A 15,648-nucleotide genomic window follows, 5' to 3' on the forward strand; every position below is an offset into this window, starting at 1 on the left:
GACCTACCTGCATCAGTCACAGAAAACTCTAAAAAGCAAGGTTTGTCCTCTTGAAAATCCTGGCAAGTTATCCCTTAAGCCACCTCACCAGGAGAGAGGCAGGTGGACTTGGTGCACCTTTTATTTACTTTCCCTTTGACTACCATCAGCTGAGGCTCTTTACACCCTCATTTGGTATAATTATCTCCTCATGTTTGAGTTAATTTCTAATGAGGGAAACCCATTTCTTAATCTATTAGTCAATCCATAGCCATGGCACTGGAGCCTTTTACCACAATGACTAAGAGAGTGAAAATATACCTTCTCACGGGTGCCATCCTCATGACCAAGCTGCGTTTCATAAATTCATCCTATTGTTAGGAAACCCACCAATAATTTGCAAACCTTGTCATGTTACAGGAATGCTGATATCTTTATTTCTGCAAAGCACATATGCAGAGCCTGGCCCAACTACAGCTGATGTTTTTAATCTATAATAAACCCTTGCCATACAAACCAACTCTTCCTCCTCATTTTAGGTGCCTGTCTATCTTTCAGGTAAATATTTCCTCGTGCTGACTAGTCTCATGAGCTTCCCTAGTTAAGACTGGTTTGTTAAATCTGGTCAGAGGAATCTATATGTGCTGATATTGCCTAGTTGCTGATGGCCTCACATTTTGACTGTAACCATGGTGCTGCTGGATTTATCATGGCTGCATGGCACAATGTGTATCTCATTATTCTTTCCTGGCAGCTTTGTATAGCTTTTATTTAGCTGTAAAAATAATTTACATTTCTTGAGCATCTGAATTAAAGATAAAATAGAACTATGACATTGAGAGCTGGAGATTTTATGCAAATTTATTTATAAATATAAATCACATTTAGAATGTAAAATTACATAAATGTCTTCTACAAATCTCCCATCTCTTAAAGAAATTAATTCTTTACTTTTTTTTAAGAATAATGCCTTAATATCTTATCTACATAGTTGCAACATGAATGGAAACTTGGTAGAAAATCTAAACTGAAATTTGGGTACCCTGGGTTGCCGATAAGTTATGTGACAAGGTATTTTTTTGCACTTCTACATCACTGACTTGAAGTTGCTCAGGGTCACCAGCCCGTGGCACTCTCTGTCAGCTGCTCCTGCCCTGGGATGAAATTCCAGCTCCACTGAAGTCACTGACAAATTCTTGGATGGCATTACCGAGGCCGTGATGTTCAGCTGTGCTAAGTGATGTACAGGAAATGCAGCGACATCATGTACCCACCTCACAGTGCTCCCGCTCCCACGTGACACACATCGCCCAAGCATCTGGTCCAAAAGTTATGTTATTCAAGTATTCCAGAATAACATTTCTGGGGAAACCCAGCTACTTGCATCTAATTCCAATACACCCAAGCATCATAAGTCCAGGTGATTTTTATTGTCTTTAAGGATTTCAGAACGAAGAGATATAGAATATATTTCTTGAAGTAGGATACAAATGATGAGGGGGTTTCTGACTATAAAGCTACTTTCAGCAAATAATCTAACAGTAGTGAACTGTATAACAGTCAAAATTATCATAGATTTTTAATACAAATATGGGTTAATAACACTTCTTTTAAAACTTTTGACAGTTTCTCTCTAACCTCAGGCTTTTCCTTTCAGACTCTTCTGGTATTTTGTTGATTTAATATTGTCTCCTCTTACGCAAGATCTCTGCTTCATATTTATGGGAAAAAAAAAAACCACAGTGGTTATTTTCTTGACTTTCCAATAAAATAATCAATAAGAGGTCTCAGTTTTGATGAATAATTTGAGTATAACATCTCTTCTGCTCGGTGGAAGAGCATTCAAGCAACATCCAAGTTATCTCAGAAATCTTCATGCTTCCCATCCTTCTGCCACACTGAATTCTCTGCTGTGCAGTCCTATTCCCACTGTATCCCAAAAAAAGGGTTGGAGAAGTGTTTCCTAAAGGAAAGAAAAAAACAAAAAAAAAAGCATAAAAATATGAACTACTAAAGCCCTGCTCTTAATTTAGCTCTGCTTTCACTTTGAGGCCAAATACAACTCTTGAATCAAAAGTAACACAGAAAATGACTTCTTTAGTCAGAAAGCAGTTCTGCAGGGTGTTTGTCACACTGGACCTGTGTAATTCATAGGTTTACCACCCAAATTTCTGAGCCTCTGCTCATTATACTACATATAAAAGGAGCCAGCTGCATTTTGCTATGTCTTGCAGATCACCTGTAGACAAAGACTGTTATCATCTCAGACATATTAAAATAGTTATTTAAGCATTTCATACTAACTGACATGCAATTTAACTTTGCCTCTTGCCTGCCACTCAGATCTGCTTGGCTTTCTGTGCATACAGCAAAGGTGAACCACAGGAAAAAATCCTTCCCAATTTACATTTCTCCTGCCTGCATCTTGCCTGCCAGCTTGGGGGGAGCCCAGGCAGTGAAAGTCTGCCTACAGAGCACCTCAGGACCCCTTTGAGTTTCAAAGATTATTTTTAATCATAGATTTGGGCATTCAGCAGCTGACAGGATGATCTGGCTACCCACACCTCTAGGGACGAGGAAAGACGTAAGACTGAAAAACTCAAGTCCCCCCAGGGCTGTTATCACGTGTTACTTCTTTAGAGGCATCTCTACTTGCTTGTAAAAATGGTACTCAGTACCACAGCCAGTGATAGAGTTGGGACCACAAGGAACACAGGCTCAGATAAATTTTGTTTTTCAAATTCTAATAAATAACATATGTTTTAAATTTGTTTTTTTGAATTTCACCTTCTGAGGAACTGCACAGGGAAGAAACTCCATGATAACAATAGAAAATATTCATAAAATGATCCTCTGGAATTTACCAGGTTAAAAACTTTCTGTCAGTGTTTTTAACCATCCCACAAAGTTCCTTAAAAGAAACATAACTTTTGGTTAAGTCTCATGGAACAACCTAAAACACAAGTGAAATGGATATTCTGGTGGATTAACACTGAGGACATGTTTCTAATTTTATACATTTAATTTATCAGAAGTACAATACCTTTGCTAGCCAATTATTGCTTCATCAGCATACTCAGAAGGTGACACAGTATTGTGGGCAGAATGCAGTCACATGGCCCAGCACCATATTAATCTTGATATTTACAGAACAGAAACATCTGCTGTGAGAAGCAGAAGAGCAGTGGCTATGGATGTTCAGTTTTGCATCCTGGCTGGTACTGGACCAAATGATGAAGAAGAAATGAAGAAATGAAAAAAAAAAAAAAAAAAAGAAGGCATATGAATGAGAAATGTCATAATTAAGAAGAGCCAAGTTAACTGGAGACTGGTTTAACGAATATAGGATAGTTCTACATCTCAGGAGGGAATAATACTGTTACAACCTCAGACAGGGCCCGAGGCCCCAGTCACAAGGAGTTTATGTGCTTCAGTCCCATCGCAGACAATTGGATTTAAGCACATGTTTCAGTACGTGGCTGAGCAGGGATGGTTTGTGAGATCTCTATAAAAGCACAACCTTCCATTCTCCCAAACCATATGGGTTTGGCTTCCCATATGGAGTGACAAAATAAAAATATATTCTAAAAATAGCACTCAAAAATGCACTGGCTGAAGGCTGCTTCCTGTGCTACAATTTGATTAGCCTTGTGTTTTATTTCTTCAGCAGCGATTTCAATTTATCTCTGATTTGGAGCATGAAAAGCTGCTTTTATAGTTGTAAGCAGAGGAGAAAAAGGCATCCGGGAAGCAAATATAGAGAGCTCTTCTGGCTTTATAGTAGCTGCAGGAACAAGTAAAATGATTTTAGAGCAGTAGAAAACAAAGTGATGCTGGGAGATGATCTATCTTTGCAATCTGTATTTAAGTTCCCTGTCAGCCCCTCCACGAGTGGAGAACATTACAAATTCTGTGCAGCTCCAAAGTAATCTAAAGGAGCCAAAAATTGTCAGTGCAGAAATCCCCTCTGCGGAAGGGATCTCTGCCAGCATGGCTCCCGCCCTGCTTGGTGCAGTGGCCGCACGTGGCTCCTGACAGCTCCTTCTGTTTACTGCAACAAGAGAAGCTGGAGGAGCCGTTCCCTTGGTGTCACAGAGTTAATGGATAGTATCAAATGCAAACATTTCCATTTGGGATCAGCTGTAAGGTGCCTTCTTAAAAATCATAAACTTTTTTTTTTTTTTTTTTTAAGAAAAGAAACACTAGAAATTTTAAATTTCTTCCCACTTCTGCTGGGTCAAGGTGTAAACCATCACCCAAGCACCCAGGGAGCTACTGGTGGCATCTAAGACCTGAAACTGCTGGCTTTGGAGGAGCGGAAGGAGGGAAGATCCATCCTGGTAGGAGACTCCTACCACCAAGTTCTTACTCAAAGACTCAAGAAATCTTACATCTGGGCTTATCAGGAATTAATTTCCCTCCCTTGGCATTGGAGGAGAGCTGAGGAATGGCACCATGACACAAACACACCAACATCCCTCAACAGCAGCTAGATCTTGACTAGATGAAGGGATGATGAGCCCTGCATTGGCCACAGGTTTTTTGTGTGCTTGGTTTGAGACTGACACTACAAGGCATTTCATCAAGGATCCTTCCTCTGTGATCCACTATGAAACTCCTGTGACTCCAGAAGTTGCCCATGGATGCCTAAGCTTTGATGGTCCCTGGTTTAGGTTGCTGCCTTAGGCTGAAGATTGGGATTTAACATCCTCCCCTGCTGCAGTGGAAACATGAGCACAGGCAGCTGTCATTTATTTTTCTGGGATATACAGGTCTGCCCAAACCATACCCATCCTTGTCACCTCTGAGAACTCAAGGTGAGGTAGCTGCTCTGGGTAGAGGCATACATTTCTCATTATTTGTGTCTTTTGTCAAAATAAGTAAACAAATAGATGGATAGCAGATAGACATGTAAGTAAAAACATTCATGTTCAACTTTCCAGGATGATGGAGTAAGCCATGTCTTTCTTATCCAGCATTTCAGTTTTCCCACATCCATGAGTTCGCTTGGTTTTATGCAAATAATAAGCATGGATTTCCTGTAGGTCTCTGACACTGGTTTAATAATGCACACTCTGGGAGAGCTTTCTGTCTTGTTTCTGGGTTAATACTTGTTGCTGTGGTTGCAAAAGTGAAGTAAAACTGAGAAAAATTGTGTTTGCAAGAAAACCATGCCCCTCTCTTTGACACAGGAGTGGTTAGAGAGCACCAGTGGTGTAGGGTGGAGGGAGAAGAGAAGCTCCTGGCTCCCTTTCAGCCCAGGGGGAATGAACAACCAGCAAAAGGCCAACCCCTCTGCCAGCTGTTTGCACCAGCCAGGTATCTAGAGTGAGAAAAACCAGCCAGAGCGATAGCCAGGACCCCTGCTCTGGGCACTGGTCAGGCTCTCAGCACTTGTCTCCAAGCCACAGCCATAGCATGTACAACAATTCAAAATAAAGTTCTTTTATTTATTGTATTTTACTCTCTTTCCAGTTTATTAAAGCCTTGGGAATGACTTTTCCTATCTGAGCAAAAGCTCTAGATTTACCCTTAAAAGCTACCTTTGTAATATCTAAGAAATATTGAAACCTAAAAAGGGAAAATAAAAGATATCTAGAGTGGGGAGAAGCTGGACTGTAAAAGCTTTGGAAGATAAAGGATTAGAAGCCAGCTTTTCTCTAAAGAATTTATAGAAATTAAAACCAAAACACTTTGGAAACAATTATTTACAAAGTTTGAAGTGTTTAGTACCCTTTGCTTTGGTAAGATAAGGGGCAACAAATAACAACCATAGTCACAAGGAGTTAGCCCACTTATTTCTGTCAGCAAAACTAATTTTACAAAATATGTATTTCTTCTAGGAAGAATACTTCTCTTTCTTCAAATTCATTTTTACATTGCTAATAAGTCTCTTAGCAATAGACTATAAGTGCCTCTTAAGCCAGGAACAGGAGGATCGCCCTGAGCGCAGCCAGCGGTCTCTTCTCCAGAAAAAAATGATTGAAGCTGAGGAGAATTTTGCCTGAGGAGGTTCACTGCAGGTGTTTGGTCCTGTGTCTGTAACCTGCACCATTACAGAAACTGTTAATAATTATTATACACTGCCAATCTTCAGAAATATGATCTAGGTCTATTCTGACCTTTTTACCTCACCTTACATCTAGAAATGAGAGGGATTTTTCAGGGCTACATGCTCAGAGAGTAGAAAAGGGTCCACCTGCCTGACAACCTGTATAAGGCCTTCAGGCCTTAAAGATTCGTCCAAAATGACCTAAAAACTATCTGAAACAGCCTAAACCCGGCACCTGTTGAGCCAGGTAAACCCTTTAAGGCAATGTAAGTTTAGAAGAATTTAAGTTCAGTGAAAAAGCGGTGGATGAGAGATGCAAAGACAGCTCTCTCCAGCCAGCACTGATGGGTGTCGCTTTCCTGAGCTCTGAGATGTGGCCCATTTCCCGAGGAGATGCTGAAAAGCAGCTGTCTGTGCTCTCTGGAGGTGAACAAATGGGAGCCAGATTGAAGCAGAGAGGTGAGTAGTGGGTACGGGAGAAAAATGGAGAACTAAAGCTTTTTGGTACATCACCAGAATGATCTAAAAAAAAATTTACTGTCTCTCTGTGGATAAATACAGTTATATCAACTCTACTTGAAGGTGGTAAGAAGCCCCAGGCTGCCCTTGACACCTCAACTGCATGGTGCAGAAGCAGCTGTCCTCTCCAGCTGCATATCAGGACTGGACTGGGAATTCACCACTCAGACACCAAAGGAGCCTGTTGGTGCCCTCTCCTGTGACAGGATGGGCAGAAAGGGTAAAAAGCGATTTTAGAGCTAATAAGAATTACAACTGCTAACACCCATATGGAACAATAAACTGTTTTCAGGGAGATTATTGTCAAGAATTGCCTGCTCTGCAGTGCTTTGCATGGAAAAGCATAAGAAACAACACCTCAGGAAGCTGTCTGGAAAATAAATGCAGTAGCTTAATTCACACAGACAAATGCTCACTTGGGCAAAGAAAATATATAGATGCTGAAAAACGAGGACCAGCTCCCAGCTTTGAATATTCTGCGCAACTCTCTGATTTGTGTGTAGGCATTTCACTGAAGAACAGACATCATAGTTGTCTATGGCCAGTCTGGACATTCCAAGAAAGCATCTGACAATGTTACAAATCTAAATCCTGCACCCAGAAAAGGGGCTAGATTACTTAAAGCAAGTTATTCCATTTTAATTCCTCGTTTTCCTCAACTTTTTGTTCCAGAGGCTTTGTGGCAATTCATGTCAAAGAGCGAAGTAAATATTTTCTTGCACTGTGTAGAAGATGATGTCAGGCAGTGATGGAAGTGAAATACTGACTTTGTATAACTTTGTACCTTAGATAGAATTGACTCATTTTGTGAGATTATAGAAAATGCATTCTGTGATTATATATGCCCCTAGAGGCCTTGTGGAGGTGAGATTATGCATCTCACAATGTTACTTTACCAGGAAAAAAATGGACCAAATAAACAAAAAATCTGCAGGATGTGACTTCATCATGCACTGTTGACATCTGCTTATATGATTTAAAGGATGTTACTATGAATATCATAGTTGCTAATGTAAATGATGAAGAAATCGTAGGTCAATCATACAATAATAAATATTAGCATAGGTTTCCCAAGGCCAGAAACGGCTGAAATGGTAATTGGAATTATGATTTTATTCTTGAATTATGTGATACTGAAACCACTTTGGTCGCTGTTGCTTTCCTGGAACTGCTCCATTAAAGCCAAGAAGATACACTCGCCAATCTTTCTTATTCCAAGAAATAATGTCACCTTTTCATAAGGATTATTTTTCTTTCGTGTAGGCACCCACCTCAGCCATATGCTGCATTAAGTTGCCATGTCAGAGGGATGTATTGAGCTGCAGTTATGTGGTCCCTATCACTCAGGGTGCTGTTCTGAGGATGCAGCATGCCACCTCTGGAATCTGTGGTAGATACCTTGGGGTAAGGTAGAAAAAGAGGAAAAAAAACCTCATAACTGTGCTGTGGCCACAAAGCAAGCATCTAGCCTTGTCCTCAACCATGAGCCACTTCCGTCTTAAACACCAGAACAAAGTGCTCTCAAAACGCATTAATTCAATAGCCAATATATTAAATTTGATGAAAGACTGGTCCAAACAATATGGTTTAAATTGACAAAATACCTGAAACTCATGGCACTATTTATGACACCGCTGAATTACCCTGGACATACAGAAGGCACAAAAAAATGTAGCTTCAGCTTTAGTGTAATTCATTTAGGAGTTATCTGGCAACACCATCTGCAGCAAAAAATCACCCCCGCCAGCCTGGTGCTGCAGAGCAAATGCTTTCTTCCAAAGGGTGAGGGGACTGATAGTCACTTTAAAGCACTGTCATTCTTCACCTGCTTTCCCAGCTCTGTACATCCCTCTCTGCAATGAAGGTTGCATGACTTTGTACCAGAGCTGTCTGAAAGTCAGAAGCTGCTACAATAAAATATTTTAATAGGAGTTTCTGGGTGATTACTGTATTACTTGGGGATTCCTGCCAACCACTGCACACGGCGGGCTTTGGAAATGCTGCTAAATCATATTTTTACAGGAAAAAAACCAAACCCACAATCTAATCTTGTAATTCTATCTGAATATTGTTGGCCTGTTTTCCTTTAATGCTTGTAACTCCTTACTGATGGGAAGCTCATGGCTGAGCAGTCATGTTCTAGCTGGTGTCTAATACTGAAACACCCTGTACAAAGAAATCCAGATATGCCACAAGTATTTTAGAGCAGTTACACAAAAGTCTAAAATTAGGTCATAAATTATATAATCTTGCAAGGAAACAACAAATTTAATGACTATGCCAAACCAGAGATAAAAGCTGAGGAAGGAAATAGCATCTTGCTCATTAAATATTAAGGATCAGATCCTTCAAACATTTTCCAGTGATGAACTCTGTGGGAGTTTGGCATCTGTATTTGTGTGTATTCTATAGAATATGCTTATACATCATATACAAGTGCTGAATGTGATTTATGAAGCACACACACATAGCAAGTATATTTATAATGCATAAATATATTCCATCAAGAGCAAAGGTGATTAGTGACAGTTTCCTAAGAGGTTTAATCAGATATTTTGATGGCTTATTTCCAGTGTTGCTCCAAAAGTGTTTTTCATTACAGGGCACTGAGAAGGAGCAGGTAGGGGCATCTCTTTTTCACACTTACAGCAGCAGCAGATATCACAGTTTAAAGATCAGCTCTGTGCATCCTCGGTGGGATTGGAGAACCCTGTAAAAGAAGAAAGATTACCAAGTTATAACAATGGATTTTAAAATTCTCTGCAACCTTTGTATCTCTCCCTTAATGCTACCATGCCCTAGCCTTTCTTCTAGCCTCACACAAGACAAATCTGGTTTGATCTATTTAAAATAATGCAGTGGTGAGGTTTTGTGCATATTTGCTTAAAAGTTTTATGCAATTCTCCTGGGACTAGTGGCTAGTGCTGATGTCCTGAGTATGTTAATGAGAGGGAATGAGAATCTCTGATGGAATAAACCAGATAGCGCTGCTGTCCTTGCTGTCGTCAAAGCCTCTCTGATAACCATGTCCATTTTTTTCAAAGATTTGAGTCATTTGTGGATTGACTATATAATCCTTGTGCTGAAGCCTAGGAAAACTGCTGTTGATGCCCTTGGCAAATTCTTATCCTAAAAAAAGCATGAAAAAGAGTACCAAGTAATTTCAATTCCATAAAATATATTAAATGCAGCACACAGGTATGTAAATGGGAAACTCCATAACTGTAATTTGCCCATTTAGAGCCTGATCTAAAGGCTATAAAAGTTAATTTGAAATCTTTTCATTGATTTTAATGGCCTTTAGATCGGGCCCATATTATTCACTGCATATCAAGTTTGTTTCAGTGCAATAGTGTATTTATGTGAAACCTGAATTATGTGGATCATAGCACATGCAGATCCACTACTTATTGTCCAAAGGCAAAGCTTGTGAAATTTATTGACTTTAGCAACACACGTAAAATCTAAAAATCAAAAGAAAGTTCCAAATAATGACTACACTTTTTAAAAGTGAGATAAAAAATGAGGAGGCCTTCTTTTCATTATATACTAATACAATCTAAATGTATTTTAAGCATCATGAAATCCAAATGGAATTTCTCACAATTCCTCATTTCTGACTGCTGCAGTTCAACAAAAAATTACATGTAAATGATTCAAAACCTCTTGAAGAAACAGCATTTTTTTATAATTTGAGGAGAAGAAAAAAAAATGTTTCAACTCAAGCTCAGCAAGGGATAACAATATTACAGTTGTTGCATGGAGAATTTAGCCACTCATAATTCTAAATCCTTCTCAAACGCTTTATTGCTATAAGGTGGCTAATACCAGCCTCTACACAACAGGGCTCCCATAGCATTAACCATGAGAGACAGGCTTCCAGAAAGAAACTATAGCAAAGTAATTGTAAATCTCTAATGATGCATAAAACCAAGCTGAATTGGTCCTGAATTCTCAGCATAAAAGAAATGAACCATCAGAAGAACCAATTCTGGTGGCAGTATAACATACCCTAGTGTGGAGGCTGTTTATGGTGTTTGCTGCAGTGGAAATATTCCTACTAATATGCAAGCAATACAAATTCATTAAAAATGCCCGAATGCTGCAACTTCTCATGATACCATGTGTGACATTAAAAACAAATCGTTAGCCAAAAAGAAAACCTCATCTGTACCAAACCAATTCACCATCTTTCTCAGTCGTAGCCAGTTTTCCGTATGATAAATTCAGTGGGTTCTGCATGTTTTTAAAGCCATCTTGCAAGACTTTCAGGATGGTTTTGTGCACCATGGCAGGTACTGCCTCACCAGGCACTGCTGTGTTGGAGCTGTGCCCCACCAAGACTGCACGTCCCCAGGTGTTCAGCTGAACCTGACAGATTACATGGGCAGGAGGCCCCCCTGAAGCCTCATCCTCCTCCCCTGCTCTGCTCAAGAGAACTGTGCTGGAGCTGGACCTCCAGCAGTGTCCTCCAAGGTGCAGAGCTATGGCCAAATCATGGCAGGGCAGGGCTGTCCCTGCTGGTGTGACAACACAAACCCAAAGCCTCCCACTTTCTTAGAAAGTTTAGTCAATTCCCACTGGATAAGCATCCAATAAAACATTTAAATCCACAATTAACAATACCATTTAATTAACTAATGATGCAATCCACAAACTCTAACAATGAACCTAGCTCATTCAAGAAACCTCAATGCACAAACCTGGACATTCACCCATTAATCCATCCCTATCCGGGGGCAACTTGCTCCAGAAGCAGATTGGATTGATTATCTGAGAGACCAGAAATCACTTACTCATGCACAAAGGAGGCCCAGCACGCAGAGGTTGTGTATGCTTTCCCATGCAGCCTTACCCAGGAGCTTCAGCGTATCCTTAAACACAATTTCTTTTGAGATGAGAAGCTAGTCTTACTTGTGCATCTAGAAGATCTCTGGCTTTTTTTAGACACTGCCAAGAGGTATTGCATAGGATGGTGCTTTTCTAGCACCAGGGCATCTGTCCACTGAGAACTAGATTGACAAGGCTGAAATGGTTGGGTTTGTTTGTTTTATTATTTCACAACTCTAAGAGCCAGACATCTGAAAGCTCAGATACATCATTGCACAGTGTCAAAATCAGCAAAGGCACAGATTTGAAATCTGCATACATGGACTAAAATAAGACATATCTGAAATTAATGAAAATTTCTAGGCACCACCTAGAGAACAATATTTATCCATAATAAGCATGCATCAATGTATATCACATTTAGTACATGTTTTTAGTGAAGCTGCAGTTTTTAAGTCTTGTATGTAGGACTCTAAGGCTTAACAATGACTTTTCATTTTATAAAAGCATTTTAAAGAATTCTTTTATTAAAAAAAAACAAAAAAACAAAAAACAAAAACAAACAAAACCAAACAAACCCACGAAACAAATGTCACTTATTTAAAGTCAAACTAAAATGAAATTAAATGCAAGTGACCTACTGGGGCTTTCTAAGCCTGCAGTTGCAACTATCCGTACCACATACAACCTAGGCAGTATAAAACATACTATAACTATGTATAGGTGTTACAGTCTTTTCTATAATACCCATAGAAGTTATGGGGAAAAAATGTAAACAAATTTGTGAAGGATTTAAAAAAAAAAAAAAGAGCATTGATCTGACTCTGTTCCTACTGCAGTTAATGAAACTTTTAACACTGACAGCAGTAGAAAAAGTTAGGATAAGGACAAAAAGTGAAGAAATTAAGTTTCCTTATTAAATACTATCCTTGTACATATATATAACAACAAAGGAATGGAGAAAGTGATGAAAGAGGGGAAAACTGCTGCAGGCACCAGAGAGAAATGAACTAATTGATACTGTTACAAACTTCATTCACGTTGGCTAGGTGCTAGCACCATGAGCATCTTTTTTATTCACTTGTGAGTGAGTGGCCTTACCCTGTAAGTAATTTTTATGGTTGTTCATTCTGGAAAAAAGTCCAAACTACTTGACCCATTGCCCAGAGGATCTCATATCAGTAAGTGCTATCCAAGATACTCCATCTGACACCTCTATATTCAAAGGTGCCTCCATTTTTTACAATCAAATCAGAACAACACTAATTAAATTTAAACAAGAAGCTAAAGTGAGATGAATGGTTTATAGGTGCTTCATGCTTCCTTAGATTGATTAATAGATAAAGAATTCATACCTCCACCAAATTAGTTGACAAACCCTGCCGTAATTTATTCCTTGTACATGATGATCTGTAAGCACAGCGCACTCTAGTTGGGACTGAGCTCCAGCTCCTTATAAATATATTTTGTGCTGGTTGGTTGCACCCACCAGGTATTTACATTCCACAAATCTTGTCTTCGTATTCAAAGTTTCTCAATATGGTTTTCATTTTAAATTAAAGTAGCAGTGGTCATTCTTGCATAGAATGCCATTATTTGTGAATCGGGTTTGCAATGTGGGCAGTTGCATTGGATCGTGCTATTTCTCAGTTCCCAAAGAACTGCTTGGTCGAGTTTTATTTTTCTTTTTATTTTTTCCTGATGTTGTCCTGCATATTACCCTGCTCTGTAAGTGAGCAGCAAATGCAATTTTCTTTCACATATAGATGGAATTTTGCTAGAGCTGTGCATTTGCTACTTCAAAATCAGTCTCTTTAACCCCACAGCTGATCTGGAAGATGCCTGTCTACCTCTAAAGCAGAGCATTACAAGAAGATGACACACTGGGGCTGTGCCAGGGGCTGCCTGTCTGCCCCAGTCAGTAGAAAGCCCTGGCCACCATGGACCAGGCTGGAGCCATCCAGAGGTGGGCTCCAACTTTTGGAGATGGTACTGAGCTTATTCTTAAGGAGTTTACTTTTTAGAATAATGCAGTTCAAGTTAGGATGAGAACCAGAAGCTGGAAAGAAACGTATACAGGATTTAATCTGATTCACTGATTATTTTGCAGTTCGAATTTTGCAAGGTGCATCCAGACCTTGAGATGGATATCCCTGTGTCAGAAAAATGGAAATCAATAAATCTATTCAGAAAAACATAATTTCATTTTCCTTCTTAACCAGAAATTGAGATACACACATTTCTCCCTTCCCAGTCCTCCCTGACTCAAATATATCCTGTGTTATATAAGTAATTGCTTTGAACCCACTCTAGGACACAGTCAGAGACATGACTCCAATAACACATTATCAGTAAAACAAAGCAAAACAGTTTCATGTCCCTGCTGGGTTTGTATATACACTCTTAAATGAGCAGATTCTCTCATTATTCACCCTGATCTGGTCATTGTATGTTTAGTCACAGCTGTCACAACAGGTGCTCGAGCATCTTCCCCTTTCATGGCACTGTGTTTTCTCTAGAGTTTGTTGTCAAATTCCTCTGCTGCCTTTACTGTTCCTTCTCCAGCTCTTCCCCAATTCAACTTCATAATTACTTCCAAAATCATCCAAGGCTGGCTGATTCCAGATGCAACAACCCTTCATCTTAAACATCAGTTCTTCTTTACAAGTTGATGTTCTTCCTCCCATCACACAAAACCAATTTATCCAACTTTGGCCAAGCTTTTCTTGACTAGACCTTCTTCCACCTTTCTTGATACCTCCAGTGACCATTTCTCCTAACTGCAATGCAAAACAGTGTGCTGCAGAATATACATTGGGACCGTGCAGCTGGTTCCTCCACCAGAACAGATTATCTCCCCCTATGCCAAAATGACAGCAGGAGTCTCCAGTGAGTTGAGGATTTCCAGATTGGGTCTTGCCCAACATTACATTTAACATGAAAATTCTTTGAAATTAGCATTTATGCCCCAAAATATCATCTCTTCACTTTTGTTTCTCTCTAAGGTCCTTCAATGGCAGTTTGGAGTTCTCAAAATTGAGTGCAGAATTGCTCCCCTCCTGTTCCACTCGTCTCACTGCAGATTTATGTACTGCATTTTCCCACTGAGCTTAGCAGTCATTGGAGATCTTTTACTGCTGAAAATCCTGTGAGTTCTTAAATTATCAGCACTGTACTACTGTGCACTAACAAAGTTTATCTGATATATAACAGCATATCAAACATTTTTAGTTCTGTAACAAATGTTTTCTTAGCTGGAAGCAAGTCTCCTCTGATATTAAAGTACCTCCAAATAAAGAGACAATTTTTTTTTTTTTTTTTTTTTTTTTTTGCTATTGTCTTCAAGGAATATAGTTTAGGTTGAGGGCAAAATATACACAATTCAACCTCTTTTATGTTTTGTAGACATGAGAATTTAGGGCCTGATTTCTAAAGAGCTATAATCTATCAGTCCCACTGCATTGCAAAGGCTGGTGAGGGAGAAACTAGACTGAAAGCCAGCTATCTAACCTATATCAATCCCCTGAAGCACTGACAAGATTGAACCAAAACATTAAGGTAAAAGCTTTCTATAATTTTCCTTCAATAAAATTACAAAGGAGCAAGGAAAATACACAGCATTTGATTCACAGAACAAACAGATACAGTACTAATACCATGGTCATGGTTGGAGCTCAGAGGACAACTGAGCACCACATAGCCACTCACTTCACCTTCCCACCCAGTTCTGGGAAGGAGAAAATGAAGCAAAAGTCTCAGGAATTGAGATTAGAACAGGGAGGGATGGCTCACCCATTGCGGTCATAGGCGAAAGACAGACTCATTAAGGGAAGAAAAAAATACCATAAAATTAATACAGACACTAACAACAACAATTAACAGACAGAGTAGGACAGTGAGAAGCATTACCACATCTTAAAACCACCTTCCCCCCACCCCTCCCTTCCTCCCGGGCCCAGCTCTACTCCCCATCTCTACCTCCTCCCCCCAGCAGCGCAGGGGGTTAGGGGATGGGGGGCACAGTCAGTCCTGCCGCTTCTTTCTCCTTGGGGTGGCAGGAACTCTTCTCACTTTTCCCCTGTTCCAGAGTGGTCCCTCTCTCACAGGAGACACTCCTCTGAAAACTTTCTCCAACGTGAGTCCCTCTCACGGGCTGCAGCCCTTCCCGAGCTGCTCCGGCGTGGGACACCCCCACATGCTGCAATCCTCCCAGCAGCGGGGGCTGCTTCTCCCCACAGAGTCCCAGCTGACTTTGGGTGCGATCACCT

At 39.9% G+C, this 15,648-nt stretch overlaps 1 long non-coding RNA gene across 7 annotated transcripts in view; it reads right to left on the reverse strand.

Annotated features, from left to right (window-relative positions):
- Nucleotides 1-905: 905 nt before the first annotated feature.
- LOC116963788 overlaps nucleotides 906-15,648 on the reverse strand; it is a 90,408-nt gene continuing 75,665 nt past the window's right edge. For 5 of the 7 annotated variants that reach the window (XR_006166974.1, XR_006166973.1, XR_006166972.1 and 2 more), the window contains 3 exons: nucleotides 9,198-9,260; nucleotides 7,822-7,948; nucleotides 906-1,942 (listed from right to left, as the gene is read on the reverse strand). This is a non-coding gene — a long non-coding RNA (uncharacterized LOC116963788). Of the gene's footprint in view, nucleotides 1,943-3,022; nucleotides 3,201-7,821; nucleotides 7,949-9,197; nucleotides 9,261-15,648 lie in introns of all 7 variants that reach the window. The other 2 variants (XR_006166975.1, XR_006166976.1) reach the window with 2 other exon arrangements.

The sequence above is a fragment of the Tyto alba genome, unplaced genomic scaffold (assembly GCF_018691265.1).
Source record: "Tyto alba isolate M040663 unplaced genomic scaffold, T.alba_DEE_v4.0 Super-Scaffold_5, whole genome shotgun sequence".
Classification (NCBI taxonomy): Eukaryota; Metazoa; Chordata; class Aves; order Strigiformes; family Tytonidae; genus Tyto; species Tyto alba.